This window comes from Orcinus orca, chromosome 8 (genome assembly GCF_937001465.1).
Source record: "Orcinus orca chromosome 8, mOrcOrc1.1, whole genome shotgun sequence".
Taxonomy (NCBI): Eukaryota; Metazoa; Chordata; class Mammalia; order Artiodactyla; family Delphinidae; genus Orcinus; species Orcinus orca.
The window spans coordinates 58708348-58727191 of NC_064566.1; positions in this window are offsets into that span (position 1 = coordinate 58708348).

Genomic DNA, 18844 nt, shown 5'->3' on the forward strand with positions numbered 1-18844 from the left:
TTTCTACTATGTGATCAATAGTATGCCATAGGGATAGAAGACAAAAAGTGAAATCAGTTTTATACTTTCTCCCCCCCCCAAGGCACAGTCAGTTGAGGAATAAAAATATAGACAGACACAAAATCATCTCTAACTCTGCTATCCTGTGGGATACAGACTAAATATACTGGGATTCAGAGAAGGAAAACAGAATTTAGGTCTTTGCTAATCAAGGGAAAGATTTAGTGGGGGATCTTTGGGTGAAGAAAATGCAGGATACAACATGTAGATTACCAATATGGATGTGTATGGTGTCACCCTCTTTTCTGTACACATGCAGATGCTTTTTGATATACCATGGTGTTCTTTGACATATACAGAGTCCACATTCTTCTAACTGTAGCACTCAGGCAGCTTTGACCAACCATTTTAATATTCTATATGAACCTATTTGCCAACTCTGATGTAGATTATTCTGAGAAGTGAAAGAGCATAAGCAAAGATCTGGAGACAGAAATCAAGAAAGCATGTTTAAAGAATATGGCTAGATATGAGTAGGGAATATATTCTAGAAAAGTGAGTGGTGATACTACCTCTAGAGATGGGGTTGTTTATATCCTTGGAATCTATGAGGCATTCCTGGAAACCTTTGTTTTTCCTCAAGGTAGGCCATGAACTCTTTCATCCCATTTTTGACTAATGATTTTTAGTAACCTCCTTGTGATCCCTAAGGCGCTTGTAACTTACAATCTAATGTGAAAACACATATACTATCTCTAACAAAGTATAGTAAAAACTATAGAAGTATGTCCAGAATACAGTAGAGAAACAAGAACCTCTGAATCTATCTGAATGAAGAGTAGTTAGGAGGGAGTGAAAAACCAGTGATTATGTCTTGAGGCAAAAGTAGTTCACAAAACAAGAAGGTATTCTAAGAAGAAAGAACAATAGCAGAAAGAAAAAAAAAAAAAACTCTTGAAAATGTTTGGTATTGTTAAATATCAGGATGTAATCTCAGGTGGATAGAGAGTAAGCCACCTGTATGGAGAAGGAAAGAATTAGACCAGATGGGAATTTTTTTTTAGCACAAGCTTGCTCTCATTATAGAAATTTGCTTTTTTATCTATGGGTGACCAGGCTTGGCTTTGAAAATTGTAAGGGCAAAACACTCCACCTTGCCACTTTGGGGGGCAGTCTGTTTTACTTTCTAATAATTCAAATCAGTATAAAATTAAAATCATCATCTTCATTATCATTATTGGACTTAAATATACCTACTTACAACTTGGTAGAGTACAAATATTTGGACACAGGTGCTAAATAAGCTGATTCATATCTCAGCTCTACTACTTAGCTATGTACTCCTTTTTTAGTTGCTTGACATCTCAGAACCGCTTACCTCAACTATTAAGTATAGAGGTATATACAATTATATTCCACATATAGTCCTGTATTTGAGTTAAATAAGATTCTATAAATATTATACAAAGAACCCAGCACACAGTGGGTTCTAAACAGCTGTTAGTTGCCCCTGTTCCATCTTCCTTCAAGTCTCATTGTAGGATCTTTTGATCAGCTACTAATATTACTACATTATCTTTGTTTTTAGTTCATCACAGTCTATTTTCCAATATAAAGCTGACATGCAAATGAGTTTTCTTTGTGCTTTTGCACAGGGTTGTAAGACGTTTAAATTAAGTCATCGACATCTTGTCATAGCTACTGCTCTTCAAATAATTAAACCTCTGGTTCAGCTGGTGGCTATGCTTTTGAGTAATTATTTTATTCATTGGCACTGTTTTTAATAGCTTGTTACACGTTACAAGGAAAATCCATCCCAATAAATTTAAATGAAATACTTTATGAGAAGACCAATAAATAGACAGAAGCAAGCTGGTTCAAAATGATAATTAACATATTATTGACTCCCTCAGTAAGAGTTGGGTTTTTCATTATAAAGATACTATCTGGATTCTGTTTGGAGTTCTAAATATCTAATTAATCCTTTACTTTGGCTATCAAAATAATGCAGATTTCAAAGCATGCATTTCTTATGTTTAAAAATGAAGGAGCCCTCGCTTGCAATATCAACTTTTTATTTACTGCCACACTTTGCAGACTTAGGACATAATGTAGGTGTTGATAGAAAAATCATCTCCAATAATTATTATAGTAGAACTTGCCTTCCTAGTGAAGGACATTTTATCTTTCAAGATTCAACTTAAACTTTGTCTCTGTTGTAAAACTTTCCTTGAAACCTCCTCACCTCCTGCCAGGTCAAACCCACATTCTCCATCCTTGGTTACCTCTACCCTGCCCATTTAGATCTCTCTCACAGTGCCTGTGATGTTATGTTTTGATTTTGATTTACATCCTTGTCACCTACTACTAGACTCTGAAATCCATAAGGGAAAAGACAGTTTAAAATTCACATCTTATTTCTGACAACTAGAAAAATTCTGGGGCAATGAAAGTGTCTATATTTCACATAAATACATTTTCCTGTTTTCAAGTCAACATGTACTAATTGTTGTTGGCTGCTCCACTATATAGTATTGCTCTAGAATAAGGTTGAAAGATTAAACTAGATACTCAGTCAAATTTGAATGTCAGATAAACAAAGAATAATTGTTTAGTAAAAGGATGTCCAAGGTACTGCATTCAAATTGAACTGGGCATCCAGTATTATTTGCTAAATTTGGCAATCCTTTCTAGAGGCAGAGAAAATTTGTATGATTTAGGTGAAAGAACACTTTTAGATATTTTAGTTATTTAGATGAAAGAACACTTTTAGCAATGTATTTAACTCCATTTTACCAAAGAGAAGTCTCCCTGTTTCATGGAAGATTTCCTAAATCCCTCTGCAATGGAAGGGAATGCTAAAGACAGCTTTGCTTTACTCAGGCAATCGATGCCAATGCACTATTTAGGAGGAATTGTGTAGAATTTAGAACAAATCTGTAATCTGACTGACATAACATAACACGGATACTCTTATTCCAGATTTGAGCAAATAGATAAGAATGGAGATGCAAACTAGGTGAATCTCTCTCTTTCACAGATCTAAATGGCAAGCTGCTTTCTGTTCTACCACCAACTTTCCTTCTCTCCATGTCTCCTTTACTACTATATACTAATACCAACAACTGAAATTTTTACAAACATTCAAATAAGTGCCCAAGACACTTTTACAACTTACTTTTGTAATAACTATGTAATTATTAATGATATTTACCTTTCCCCAACTCATTTGTAAAAAGGAACTCATCACTTCTGGAGCCAGAGCTTCCATTTTGGAGAGGAATCATTGTTTAAAAGGTTTTCCGTTAATATTAGGTAGAATGTTGCTTTCCTATAACCTCTATCTGGAATACCTAGTTATGATTTTTGGAACTACAACGAGTGATGTTTCTCCCCACATGGCATCACTTCAAATAACTCAAGATATTTATCTTCTAGACCCACATATCCTAAAATGTACTTCTCTACAGCTCAAGGTGCTCTCTTCAACTCTTTCTAATATGGCACAAGTTAGAGACACTTTTCCATCTCTGCATCCATTTCGAAGTATTGGCTCCATGAGGAACAGATCCTGTCTTGGCATTATTTTATCTCCAATATCTAGCAGAGTACCTGATATATTATGGAGGCTCAATAAGTATTTGTAACATACATGAATAAATCTTGCCTCTCTTGGCTTAGATCCTTAAAAGTGAAACGAGGGGCTTCCCTGGTGGCGCAGTGGTTGAGAGTCCACCTGCCAATGCAGGGGACACGGGTTCGTGCCCTGGTCCAGGAAGATCCCACATGCCGCGGAGCAGCTGGGCCCGTGAGCCATGGCCGCTGAGCCTGCGCGTCCGGAGACTATGCTCCGCAGCGGGAGAGGCCACAGTGGTGAGAGGCCCGCGTACCACACACACACACACAAAAAAAAGTGAAACGAAAACTCCATGAGTCAATAAGTCACATGATCAGATTTAAATGGCATTCATTAATTTACTCATTCACTTAACAAAATTTTTTTGAGCACTTAAACTCTCTTTCTGATGGGGTCTGTCTCCTGGTGAGTATGGTGGAAAATAAGAGAGACAAGGCTTCTACCTCAAAGAGATGATGCCTCCCATCATCAGTCCTCTGTGATTCTCCTAATGCAGTCAAAGTTCACAGTTACTTTTTAAGTCTATTTAAGTACCTTACTCAACTGATCCCATAGCTATTTTTCATGCTGATTGCTCTAAATCCAGGATTCCATACCCCTTATCCAACTAACTTTCTCTAATTCATTCATTTTGTTTTGTTTTGTTTTTTAACCAAGTACTTCACTTTGCATTGCTTTTATGCCTACAGAATATATTTTAGTTAGAAATTTGTCTCAAATCTTAGCCTGTAAAATTATTTTTGGAGTTTAGCCACAATATACCTATTTTTCCTTAGCAAATATCATCTTTGTCCTCTGTGTTCTTCCACAGAGCTGGAAAGAAACCAAAACCAAAGGAAAAAAAAAACCCAAAAAACCATAATATGTCCTTGCTCTCTTTTCCCTGTTGTTCCCATGGTCTCTCTGTTCATCTGAAGGTTTGATAGTCAGACACCCCTTTTGTGTATCTAGTTTCTCTTTATACCACATCATGATGTTATATCTGAAAGTTTACGTCAGACAAATGTGAATTCAAATTCAGGCACAAATGTTACTCTCTTTTGTAACATTAGGGGTTGTATAACCTAGATTTCTCTGTCTCTTTATGTATGTAAAACAGAGGATATTAATACCATTAGCACAGTGATACGTGAAGGTTCAATGAGAAATAATATAGTAAGTACCTGCCAGAGTTTCTTGTATATAGTAGGCATTAAATATCTGCCAGGACTTTCTCTCTTCCTAAGTGCTTTCTATGTCACTCCTCTCCACAACCGCTTGCATTTTAAGCTATTATCAGAGAAAATTTACTCATGGTATGATGTATTATCCAAGTAGATCTTCCCCTGAGCCCCGCTCCCTAATCCTCTCCCATTATGGCTGACATATGCATGACTCTAGAAACTGGAGTGAAAAGTTAATCAAAAGCAATTGTATCTGGAACAGAGCCTTTCAAGAGATTTCAATTCATCTCTATTTGCTCATGGTATATGAGATTTGGATCTGTACAGAATTTGGTGTGGGATATAGTTTGTAAGATATTGTGAATTATAATGAGAAATATATATTTGGTCTTGTCTTGTTTCTGGCACAGAGCTCTTAAAACCCTTGGAATTTCCTAAGTGATAAGAGCCATACAATGTCTTGATATTTAGAACAAACCCCTTTGAACCACAACTGAGTTTATGTTAATGAAATGACTTTTGAAAAACGTTTAAGGATGGGGGCCCTTTACCAGGAGAACAAATCATGGGATTAGAGGGGTGGAACTTTCAGTCCTACTCCCTCTCCCCACTCCCACCCCCACCTCCTAACCAGGATAAGAGAGGAGCTGGAAATTGAATTCAATCACCAAGGACCAATGATTTAATCAATTATGCCTATGAAATGAATCCTCCATAAAAACCCAAAATGATGCGTTCAGAGAGCTTCCTTGTTGGTGAACACCTGGAGATGTGGGGAGGGAAGCACATCCAAACTGGGCATGGAAGCTCTGCATCCCTTCCCACATATCTGTTCTATATATATTTTCCACCTGGCTGTTTTTGAGTTGTGTCCTTTTATAATAAACTAATACTCTAGAAAGTAAAATGTTTTCTTAAGTTCTGTGAGCTGCTCTAGAAAATTAATTGAACTCAAGGAAGGGGTCATTGGAACCTCCAGTCTATATCAAGGTGACAACCTGGATTTGCAATAGGCATCTGAAATGGGGGTGGGGAGCTGCCTAATGAGACTGAGCCCGTAGCTTGTGGGTTCTGAGACTATCTCCAGGTAGATAGTGTCAAAATTGAATTAAACTGTAGGACATGCAGCTGTTGTCACAGAATTGCTTGATATATGGAAAACCTAATCATCTGGTGTCAGAAGTGGAATAGTGTTGTCATAGAATTTTGAGAGCAGAGGACACACAGGAAGAATGTGTTTTCCCCCTATACTTTGCCATTTATTAGCTATGCATGTCAGTCAAGTGTCTACATCGCTCTTAGTTTTTAATTCTTTTTCTCTTAGAAAAAGAGACTTAATAATATCAAATTTCCACGATGGTTTTGATGGTTAAATTTGATGCCATGTGTAAAGTGTTTGACGGATTTCTTGATCACTGTACGTTTCATAAATGTCTGTTTCCTCCCTAATTCTGGAGTCCCACTCATTTTAATGATTTTACTCATCCAAGGAAAAATTAAAATATCCTTAACTCCTTCCAACAACATCCTGAACTCCAGGAACATCCATTGTTTATACTTCATGATAGTACCTTAACACATTCTTCTTCCTCACCTTCACCCCATCTATTTTTAGTTTTGGCAATGGACTATTTGCTTTTTATCTTTCTCTATTTGTTCCATATACAGTAATATGCCCTGTAAGATAGTAAGTAGAAACTTTGGTAGAGACAGCGAGCCCACATGCAGTGATTCTTGCTCCCCTCAAGTGTGGAGTTATGGTAGGCAAGTGTCTACTCAATCAGGGGCTACATTTCCTGCCTCCTCCTGTACCTAGACAGGACCCTGTGATTAGTTCTAGCCAACATGATATGAGTTGAAGCAAGGTACATCATTTCTAACCAACACAGTCAAAAAGCAAGTTTGCTTTTGCTATAGTCTCTTCCCCTATTTGCCGGCTGAATAGAGAAAGCCCCTAGTGTCTATTGGAGAGTAGAACCAGGAAGACACTTGGGTCCCTGAGTGCCACCTAACTAGGAGCAATACATCAAACTATGATAAGTAAAAAATAAACTTAGATTGTTTCAAGCCACTGGAAATCTAAAGGTTTTCTGTTTGTGCAGCTAGAATTACTTTGATTAATGCAGATATCATGTCTTTTTCATATTATGGACACATGGTAGATGTGCCAGAGCTATCATTTGATGTATTCTTTTTTGGAACATGTGGTTCTTTCTATCCATTAGAGCCTTGATTTAATGATAGGAAGGTAATCTGGTAACTCCTTCATGTTCTTCTCCTGCTGAGAACTCACCCATCTAAAGTGCCTAATTTTCAACAAATTTCCTTTGTTCTTGTATGTCCCAGCCAGGATATCTGATTCCTTCTAAATCTTTTCCCTATACCTGACACCTCAACATAGAATTTTGTTCATCATGGCCTGTGTCTGTGGCAGAGGATCAAAAGAAATCAGCTGGAAGAGTTAAAGCGGTTTCAAAATAGGGCCCAAACATGCATTAAATATGCAGCAGCCCTTGGCAGGCTGTCAGCTACAGTGTGAAGGGAGAGGCCTGAGACTTTACATCAGAAGACCAAGTTCTATCCCTGAACCATTCACTTTCAACCTGTGGGACCCAACACAAGTCACTAAACTTCTGCAACTTAGTTTCTTCATGTATAAAACTGGAACAATGCCCATTAAGATTAATGAAAGAATGGAATAGGATATTTCCTTTATAAATCCTAGCAAATAGTAATTTTTCAATGCATCTTGGCCCTTTTTTTCCCTTCACATGGTTACCGAGGGATAAAATGAGAATACATAAGAACAAAGCCTTAGTAGAAAAACAGGCACACGGAATCCATGTACATATTTATTCCCTTCCTCTTTGTATCCAAAAGGGGTCAAAGTGTAGAGTGTAGGTTTTGCGCTTTATTCAAAATATGTATAGAAGCCTGCAGAGATTCCAGGATTCAAATGACCAGGAGACTGCAGACAGGTTTTATAAAACCTATCTCCCACTGAACTTCAAAATGCATTGTAAAGCTGAATTCTAACTACGTTTTGCAGTAATCATTACCTTATGAGAATATGCACTAATATGTCAAAATTTTTAAAAATATAATTATGGTTTAGGAAAATCTCATGATTAAGTCAGTGAGCTAAAATTATTTCAGTTAATGAGGTTGGAAAGAAGTAATCACAGTCCTTAACACCAGTAATTTTGTCGATCCCATATAGAAACTTTAAGTTAGGTCTCATGATTATACACAGTTGATTTGCTTGTTGTCTACCCATGCTACCCAATATGCTGAGAAATAGATGAAGCTGTCATGGCCAAGTCTACTATTCTAATATATTAGTCCCTGTAAACATCAATAGCTTGCAGTTACGATTAATCATGAATTGGTTTCACAGAGATTGTCAAAATGTACATGGTGAAAAGGCTCTTTTCTCAAAATCACTAAAGAAATCACAATTTCTGATAATCTTTTTTTTTTCTCTCCTGGAGAGAAAAATATAGACATTGATATCAGAAACAAGGGAGGCTTTTGTCACTGGAGTATTTTCTTTGTGCAAAGTATTCTATAGAAATAATTTCTCTGCAGAGAAATATTTTTTTCAAAAATTTCTATTGGATTTATCAAGACAATTGCTTTCTTTTTTGAAATATGAAACACTAATAGCCATATGCATTTTAACTCTACTGACAAAAAAAAATAATGTGCTTTCTGGAGCCCAATTAATGGGGATAATCACTTTAAGATAAATAAAATATCTATATGAAAGCATTATAAAAATCTGAATGACTTTTTTTCACAAACCTTGAAAGAGCTATTTTGTCTCGGGATTGTATGCAATGAGCAATGTCATAAAAAGTGACTGGATGGTTTTCTTGCCCCAGAGTAAAAGAAAGAGAAAAAGAAAGAAAGAGAAAGTTACGTCTGAAATTTTCAGTGCCCTTTTATTAATTTCTCAATACCCTCAACTATAAAATGGGATTCTACTACAAGTCATGCTTTGAGCATCAAATGAGGTAGTTAATACTCCAAAAGAATTTGTTATCATCATCATCATATGGTTAATATGTATCCATATTTTAGATTCAGTGTTTTAAAATCACAAACTCAAAATTCTTCTTGGTAACCACGTATAGAAATTGCATCTATAGAATTATTAATAAGTAATTACCTTTCAGAATAGAAATTGGTTACTCATATTGCAAAAAGCCACATCTGCTGTCTAGTCTCCAGCAATAAAACAGCTAATAATCCAGTAAGTAAAAATAAATGATAATTAGTATGAAAAGACGTTTTATTCTTTACAAAGTGGTTTCATTTACAATATTTCACTTGACTCTAACAACTAACATGCAAAATCACTATTATTACCAAGCCCATTTTACTGATAAAGATCATTGACTAATTTGAACACTCAGAGATAACAGATGCCATTACCAAAGCTTCAACTTGAGTTGCCTGACTCCTGAACTCCACATTCCATTTGTGAACACCACTGAAGAAGTCTGAAAGGTCCTAATCACTGCTGAATTCTTGAAATGCTCTGTTTTGCAAATATCCTAGAGTCTAGCCCATGTGTAAAAGAGAAAGAAGAAAAGTAGACAAATGGTAGGCTGAATCCTCTCTTTGAGGTGGCCTCAGAGATGCTTGCCATTTTTATTAAAAAACAAAGACACAAAATCCCTGCTGTTTGGTGACTCTGCATACTTCTCCAGTGCATTCTCTGTAATTCTAATCCAGGGTACTCTTTAATTCTGTGCAACCCCTGCAATTGTGTGCATACTTACCAGCTTTTGATCAGTGTGGTAGGCAGTCAGTACAGGGAGATGGGCATCCACCTTGTTTGGTATCTGGCTTATGTACGTGTGTGTCTCTCTGACTGAACTGGTTACCTCACTGGCTTTCAATTACTTGCACAGATTTTGTTTGTTTTTCATCATATTCATTGTTCAGTCTGAATTAACTGCTCCTTTGGCTTATTTGCTTTACTTATAACATAGATGATTTTACTTTAACATCCGTGTTGGTAAATGTCCTCAATAATTCCCCCACCCTAGAATAAAAGAAAAGGTAGGCGAGTTTGTGCAAGAGAAGGAAATGTATGTTTACTGAGTGATTTTACCATGCAAAGGACTTTTTTTCTTATCTCATTTAATCCTCACAATGCCTCTGTAAATTGGGTGTCACTATTCCCGTTTTATCTGAAGAAACTTAGAGAAAAAATGACACAGCCAAAAGATATCTATTTAGTTAACACATAATAAGCATCTACTTTGTGTCAGTTGTGGTGTTAGTCAGTGAACATAATGGCATATAGAAGAAATATAGCCGATAAGCAACAGATGGGGCCCTGAACGCGAAGCCTTCTGGTATCAAAGTGCAGAGTCCTTCCAAATCAGAAGCATTCATTTTTTAATGCTTGCCATTGCATAGCATGCTGCTATACACATAGTGGATGCTCTATAAAGAGTGAACTTGATGATTATTTTCCAAAATCTGATTATTAAACAAGGAGTGCTTTCTTGAGTTTGCAGAGGATGAGTTCAGACTGAGCTAGCACAGAGAAATGAATTGAACAGACATCCTAATGTTGAGGAAACGCCAGCTGCAATTGTCCCTGGATATCACTGGCTTCAGCACATTGCTAATGAGGGCCCCGTCATCTGTTTGATGTCTGTGTGGTCCCCTTAGTTTTATGCTCTTCTGTGGCCAGAGACTGTACACCTAACCCTAGCCAGCTGTCTCTGCAATTTATTTTGCTGAAGATTAGGGGGTCTAAGACAAAAAGTAGGGTTGGATTCACTTAGAATCACAGACCTTCAACACAGAAAAGGCTTTAGAGATTATATAGTTCATCCTGATATTGTAGATGAGGAAACAGACAAAGGTTATGGGAGTTTTTCAAAGACAGTCAAGTAGCAGCAAGCCAAGGTTAGAACATGTATCTCTTCACTACTGTGTAAAGACATACCAGGTCCCTAACCACAAAGACAGGATGTAGTGTCTTCTTTACATCTATTATTGTGCAATTTTTTGATAATACTCTACAATTAGATAATGATTTGTTGTTTAGAAATCTCTTTGATCTTCACAGCAATTTGGGTGTATGGTTAGGGAAATTACGGTCATTTCAATTTTACAGATGAGGAAACTGAGGTTGACTTCCATCTGGTTAGAAGCATCACTAAAATCTATTCTAGGGCTCTAACTCTCACCCTGTGAATTTTTACCTATTGCCCTCTCTTTATACCATGTTCCTTCTCTAGGTGATACTTTTAAGTAATCAACAAGGTTCCAGGAGATTACTTGGAATCTAGTAATCCTTTCTTCCAGATGGTCACTATCACGTAATTGACAGAGATTGAGAAACAAATTAGGAAGAGCTTGGTTCTAAAGCTGATTCCACCAATTATTAGCTGGATGATCTCAGGTAAGTCATTTAACTTCTCTTTTTATAATCGTTAAAATTGGGTATAACAATTTCTGGGGGGACCTTGAAGATGGCGGAAGAGTAAGACGCGGAGATCACCTTCCTCCCCACAGATACACCAGAAATACATCTACACGTGGAACAACTACAGAACACCTACTGAAGGCTGGCAGAAGACCTCAGACCTCCCAAAAGGCAAGAAACTCCCCACGTACCTGGGTAGGGCAAAAGAAAAAACAGAGACAAAAGAATAGGGACGGCACCTGCACCAGTGGGAGGGAGCTGTGAAGGAGGAAAGCTTTCCACACACTAGGAAGCCCCTTCGCGGGCAGAGACTGCGGGAGGCGGAGGGGGGAGCTTCAGAGCCGCGGAAGAGAGCACAGCAACAGAGGTGCGCAGGGCAAAGCGGCGAGATTCCCGCACAGAGGTTTGGTGCCGAACGGCACTCACCAGCCCGAGAGGCTTGTCTGCTCACCCGCCAGGGCAGGCGGGGCTGGGAGTTGAGGCTCGGGCTTCGGTCGGAGCCGGAGCGCAGCGAGAGGACTGGGGTTGGCGGCTTGAACACAGCCTGAAGGGATTAGTGCACCACGGCTAGCCGGGAGGGAGTCCGGGGAAAAGTCTGCACCTGCCGAAGAGGCAGGAGACTTTTTCTTACCTCTTTGTTTCCTTGTGCGAGAGGAGAGGGTTTTAAGAGCACTGCTTAAAGGAGCTCCAGAGACGGGCGCGAGCTGCGGCTAAAAGCGCAGACCCCAGAGACGGGCGCGAGCCGCGGCTAAAAGCGCGGACCCCAGGGACGGGCGCGAGCCGCGGCTAAAAGCACGGACCCCAGAGATGGGCGGGAGACGCTAAGGCTGCTGCTGCCGCCACCAAGGGGCCTGTATGCGGGAACAGGTCACTATCCACACCCCTCTTCCGGAGAGCCTGTGCAGCCCGCCACTGCCAGGTTCCCGGGATCCACGGACAACTTCCCCGGGAGAACGCACGGCGCGCCTCAGGCTGGTGCAACGTCACGCCGGCCTCGGCCGCCGCAGGCCCGCCCCGCACGCCGTGCCCCTCCCTCCCACCGGCCTGAGCGCGCCAAAGCCCCCGAATCAGCGGCTCCTTTAACCCCGTCCTGTCTGAGCAAAAACAGACGCCCTCCAGCAACCTACACGCAGAGGCGGGGCCAAATCCAAAGCTGAGCCCCTGTGAGCTGTGAGAACAAAGAAGAGAAAGGGAAATCTCTCCCAGCAGCCTCAGAAGCAGCGGATTAAAGCTCCATAATCAACTTGATGTACCCTGCATCTGTGGACTACATGAATAGACAACGAATCATCCCCAATCGAGGAGGTGGACTTCGAGAACAAGAGCTATGATTTTTTCCCCTTTTCCGCTTTTTGTGAGTGTGTATGTGTATGCTTCTGTATGAGATCTCTGTATAGCTTTGCTTCCACCATTTGTCCTAGGGTTCTATCTGTCCATTTTTAAAAAATTTTTTTTCTTAATAATTAATTTTAATAATTTTATTATACTTTACCTTCTTTCTTTCTTTTCTTTCTTTCTTTCCTTCCTTCCTTCCTTCCCTCCTTTAGACAACGAATCATCCCAAATTGAGGAGGTGGCCTTTGAGACCAAGATTTATGATTTTTTCCCCTTTACCTCTTTTTGTGAGGGTGTATCTGTATGCTACTGTGTAAGATTTTGTCTGTATAGCTTTGCTTCCACCATTTGTCCTAAGGTTCTATCCGTCCCTTTTTTTCCCTAAATAATTATTTTTAATTCAATAACTTTATTATACTTTATTTTATTTTACTGTATCTTCTTTCTGTCTTTTTTCCTTCCTTCCCTCCTTCCTTCCTTCCATCCTTCCTCCCTCCCTCCGTCCCTCCCTCCTTTCTTTCCTTCTTGCCTTCTTTCCTTCTTTTCTTCTTTCTTTCTTTCTTCCTTCCTTCCCTCCTTTCTTTCTTTCTTTCTTCCTACTTCTACTAATTCTCTCTACTTTTTCTCCCTTTTATTCTGAGCCATGTGGAAGAAAGGCTCTTCGTGCTCCAGCCAGGAGTCAGGGCTCTGCCTCTGAGGTGGGAGAGCCAACTTCAGGACACTGGTCAACAAGAGACCTCCCAGCTCCAAATAATATCAAATGCCGAAACTCTCCCAGAGACCTCCATCTTAACACCAGCACCCAGCTTCACCCAACGACCAGCAAGCTACAGTGCTGGACAACCTATGCCAAATAACTAGCACAACAGGAACACAACCCCACCCATTAGCAGAGAGGCTGCCTAAAATCATAATAAGTCCACAGACACCCAAAACACACCACCAGACGTGGACCTGGCAACTAGAAAGACAAGATCCAGCCTCATCCACCACAACACAGGCACTAGTCCCCTCCACCAGGAAGCCTACACAACCCACTGAACTAACCTTAGCCACTGGAGACAGACATCAAAAACAACAGGAGCTACGAACCTGCAGCCTGCAAAAAGGAGACCCCAAACACAGTAAGATAAGCAAAATGAGAAGACAGAAAAACACACAGCAGATGAAGGAGCAAGATAAAAATGCACCAGACCTAACAAATGAAGAGAAAATAGGCAGTCTACCTGAAAAAGATTAAGAATAATGATAGTAAAGATGATCCAAAATCTTGGAAATAGAATAGACAAAATGCAAGAAACATTTAACCAGAACCTAGAAGAAATAAAGATGAAACAAGCAACGATGAACAACACAATAAATGAAATGAAAAATACTCTAGATGGGGTCAATAGCATAATAACTGAGGCAGAAGAACGGATAAGTGACCTGGAAGATAAAATAGTGGAAATAACTACTGCAGAGCAGAATAAAGAAAAAAGAATGAAAAGAACTGAGGACAGTATCAGAGACCTCTGGGACAACATTAAACACACCAACATTCGAATTATAGGGGTTCCAGAAGAAGAAGAGAAAAAGAAAGGGACTGAGAAAATATTTGAAGAGATTATAGTTGAAAACTTCCCTAATATGGGAAAGGAAATACTTAATCAAGTCCAGGAAGCACAGAGAGTCCCATACAGGATAAATACAAGGAGAAATACGCCAAGACACATATTAATCAAACTGTCAAAAATTAAATACAAAGAAAGCATATTAAAAGCAGCAAGGGAAAAACAACAAATAACACACATGGGAATCCCCATAAGGTTAACAGCTGATCTCTCAGCAGAGACTCTGCAAGCCAGAAGGGAGTGGCAGGACATATTTAAAGTGATGAAGGAGAAAAACCTGCAACCAAGATTACTCTACCCAGCAAGTATCTCATTCAGATTTGATGTAAAAACCTTTACAGACAAGCAAAGGCTGAGAGAGTTCAGCACCACCAAACCAGCTTTACAACAAATGCTAAAGGAACTTCTCTAGGCAAGAAACACAAGAGAAGGAAAAGACCTATAATAACGAACCCAAAACAATTTAGAAAATGGGAATAGGAACATACATATCGATAATTACCTTAACTGTAAATGGACTAAATGCTCCCACCAAAAGACACAGATTAGCTGAATGGATACAAAAACAAGACCCTTATATATGCTGTCTACAAGAGACCCACTTCAGACCTAGAGACACATACAGACTGAAAGTAAGGGGATGGAAAAAGATATTCCATGCAAATGGAAACCAAAAGAAAGCTGGAGTAGCAATTTTCATAACAGACAAAATAGACTTTAAAATAAGGACTATTAAAAGAGACAAAGAAGGACACTACATAATGATCAAGGGATCGATCCAAGAAGAAGATATAACAATTGTAAATATTTATGCACCCAACATAGGAGCACCTCAATACATAAGGCAAATACTAACAGCCATAAAAGGGGAAATCGACAGTAACACATTCATAGTAGGGGACTTCAACACCCCACTTTCACCCATGGACAGATCATCCAAAATGAAAATAAATAAGGAAACACAAGCTTTAAATGATACATTAAACAAGATGGACTTAATTGATATTTATAGGACACTCCATCCAAAAACAACAGAATACACATTTTTCTCAAGTGCTCATGGAACATTCTCCAGGATAGATCATATCTTGGGTCACAAATCAAGCCTTGGTAAATTTAAGAAAATTGAAATTGTATCAAGTATCTTTTCTGACCACAATGCCATGAAACTAGATATCAATTACAGGAAAAGATCTGTAAAAAATACAAACACATGGAGGCTAAACAATACACTACTCAATAATGAAGTGATCACTGAAGAAATCAAAGAGGAAATCAAAAAATACCTAGAAACAAATGACACAACGACCCAAAACCTATGGGATGCAGCAAAAGCAGTTCTAAGGGGGAAGTTTATAGCAATACAAGCCCACCTTAAGAAGCAGGAAACATCTCGAATAAACAACCTAACCTTGCACCTCAAGCAATTAGAGAAAGAAGAACAAAAAAACCCCAAAGCTAGCAGAAGGAAAGAAATCATAAAAATCAGATCAGAAATAAATGAAAAAGAAATGAAGGAAACAATAGCAAAGATCAATAAAACTAAAAGCTGGTTCTTTGAGAAGATAAACAAAATAGATAAACCACTAGCCAGACTCATCAAGAAAAAAAGGGAGAAGACTCAAATCAATAGAATTAGAAATGAAAAAGGAGAGGTAACAACTGACACTGCAGAAATAAAAAAGATCATGAGAGATTACTACAAGCAACTCTATGGCAATAAAATGGACAACCTGGAAGAAATGGACAAATTCTTAGAAATGCACAACCTGCCAAGACTGAATCAGGAAGAAATAGAAAATATGAACAGACCAATCACAAGCACTGAAATTGAAACTGTGATTAAAAATCTTCCAACAAACAAAAGCCCAGGACCAGATGGCTTCTCAGGCGAATTCTATCAAACATTTAGAGAAGAGCTAACACCTATCCTTCTCAAACTCTTCCAAAATATAGCAGAGGGAGGAACACTCCCAAACTCCTTCTACGAGGCCACCATCACCTTGATACCAAAACCAGACAAGGATGTCACAAAGAAAGAAAACTACAGGCCAATATCACTGATGAACATAGATGCAAAAATCCTCAACAAAATACTAGCAAACAGAATCCAACAGCACATTAAAAGGATCATACACCATGATCAAGTGGGGTTTATTCCAGGGATGCAAAGATTCTTCAATATACGCAAATCTATCAATGTGATAAACCATATTAACAAATTGAAGGAGAAAAACCATATGATCTCAATCTCAATAGATGCAGAGAAAGCTTTTGACAAAATTCAACACCCATTTATGATAAAAACCCTGCAGAAAGTAGGCATAGAGGGAACTTTCCTCAACATAATAAAGACCATATATGACAAGCCCACAGCAAACATCATCCTCCATGGTGAAAAACTGAAAGCATTTCCACTAAGATCGGGAAAAAGACAAGGTTGCCCACTCTCACCACTCTTATTCAACATAGTTTTGGAAGTTTTAGCCACAGCAATCAGAGAAGAAAAGGAAATAAAAGGAATCCAAATCGGAAAAGAAGAAGTAAAGCTGTCACTGTTTGCAGATGACATGATCCTATACATAGAGAATCCTAAAGATGCTACCAGAAAACTACTAGAGCTAATCAATGAATTTGGTAAAGTGGCAGGATACAAAATTAATGCACAGAAATCTCTGGCATTCCTATATACTAATGATGAAAAATCTGAAAGTGAAATCAAGAAAACACTCCCATTTACCATTGCAACAAAAAGAATAAAATATCTAGGAATAAACCTACCTAAGGAGACAAAAGACCTGTATGCAGAAAATTATAAGACACTGATGAAAGAAATTAAAGATGATACAAATAGACGGAGAGATATACCATGTTCTTGGATTGGAAGAATCAACATTGTGAAAATGACTCTACTACCCAAAGCAGTCTACAGATTCAATGCAATCCCTATCAAACTACCACTGGCATTTTTCACAGAACTAGAACAAAAAATTTTGCAATTTGTATGGAAACACAAAAGACCCCGAATAGCCAAAGCAATCTTGAGAACGAAAAAAGGAACTGGAGGAATCAGGCTCCCTGACTTCAGACTATACTACAAAGCTACAGTCATCAAGACGGTATGGTACTGGCACAGAAACAGAAAGATAGATCAATGGAACAGGATAGAAAGCCCAGAGATAAACCCATGCACATATGGACACCTTATCTTTGATAAAGGTGGCAGGAATGTACAGTGGAGAAAGGACAGCCTCTTCAATAAGTGGTGCTGGGAAAACTGGACAGGTACATGTAAAAGTATGAGATTAGATCACTCCCTAACACCATACACAAAAATAAGCTCAAAATGGATTAAAGACCTAAATGTAAGGTCAGAAACTATCAAACTCTTAGAGGAAAACATAGGCAGAACACTCTATGACATACATCACAGCACGATCCTTTCTGACCCACCTCCTAGAGAAATGGAAATAAAAACAAAAATAAACAAATGGGACCTAATGAAACTTCAAAGCTTTTGCACAGCAAAGGAAACCATAAACAAGACCAAAAGACAACCCTCAGAATGGGAGAAAATATTTGCAAATGAAGCAACCGACAAAGGATTAATCTCCAAAATTTACAAGCAGCTCATGCAGCTCAATAACAAAAAAACAAACAACCCAATCCAAAAATGGGCAGAAGACCTAAATCGACATTTCTCCAAAGAAGATATACAGACTGTCAACAAACACATGAAAGAATGCTCAACATCATTAATCATTAGAGAAATGCAAATCAAAACTACAATGAGATATCATCTCACATCGGTCAGAATGGCCATCATCAAAAAATCTAGAAACAATAAATGCTGGAGAGGGTGTGGAGAAAAGGGAACCCTCTTGCACTGCTGGTGGGAATGTGAATTGGTTCAGCCACTATGGAGAACAGTATGGAGGTTCCTTAAAAAACTACAAATAGAACTACCATATGACCCAGCAATCCCACTACTGGGCATATACCCTGAGAAAACCAAAATTCAAAAAGAGTCATGTACCAAAATGTTCATTGCAGCTCTATTTACAATAGCCCGGAGATGGAAACAACCTAAGTGCCCATCATCGGATGAATGGATAAAGAAGATGTGGCACATATATACAATGGAATATTACTCAGCCTTAAAAAGAAACGAAATTGAGCTATTTGTAATGAGGTGGATAGACCTAGAGTGTGTCATACAGAGTGAAGTAAGTCAGAAAGAAAAAGACAAATACCGTATGCTAACACATATATATGGAATTTAAGAAAAAAAAATGTCATGAAGAACCTAGGGGTAAGGCAGGAATAAAGACGCAGATCTTCTAGAGAACGGACTTGAGGTTATGGGTAGGGGGAAGGGTGAGCTGTGACAGGGCGAGAGAGAGTCATGGACATATACACACTAACAAACGTAGTAAGGTAGATAGCTAGTGGGAAGCAGCCGCATGGCACAGGGATATTGGCTTCGTGCTTTGTGACAGCCTGGAGGGGTGGGATAGGGAGGGTGGGAGGGAGGGAGACGCAAGAGGGAAGACATATGGGAACATATGTTTATGTATGACTGATTCACTTTGTTATAAAGCAGAAACTAACACACCATTGTAAAGCAATTATACCCCAATAA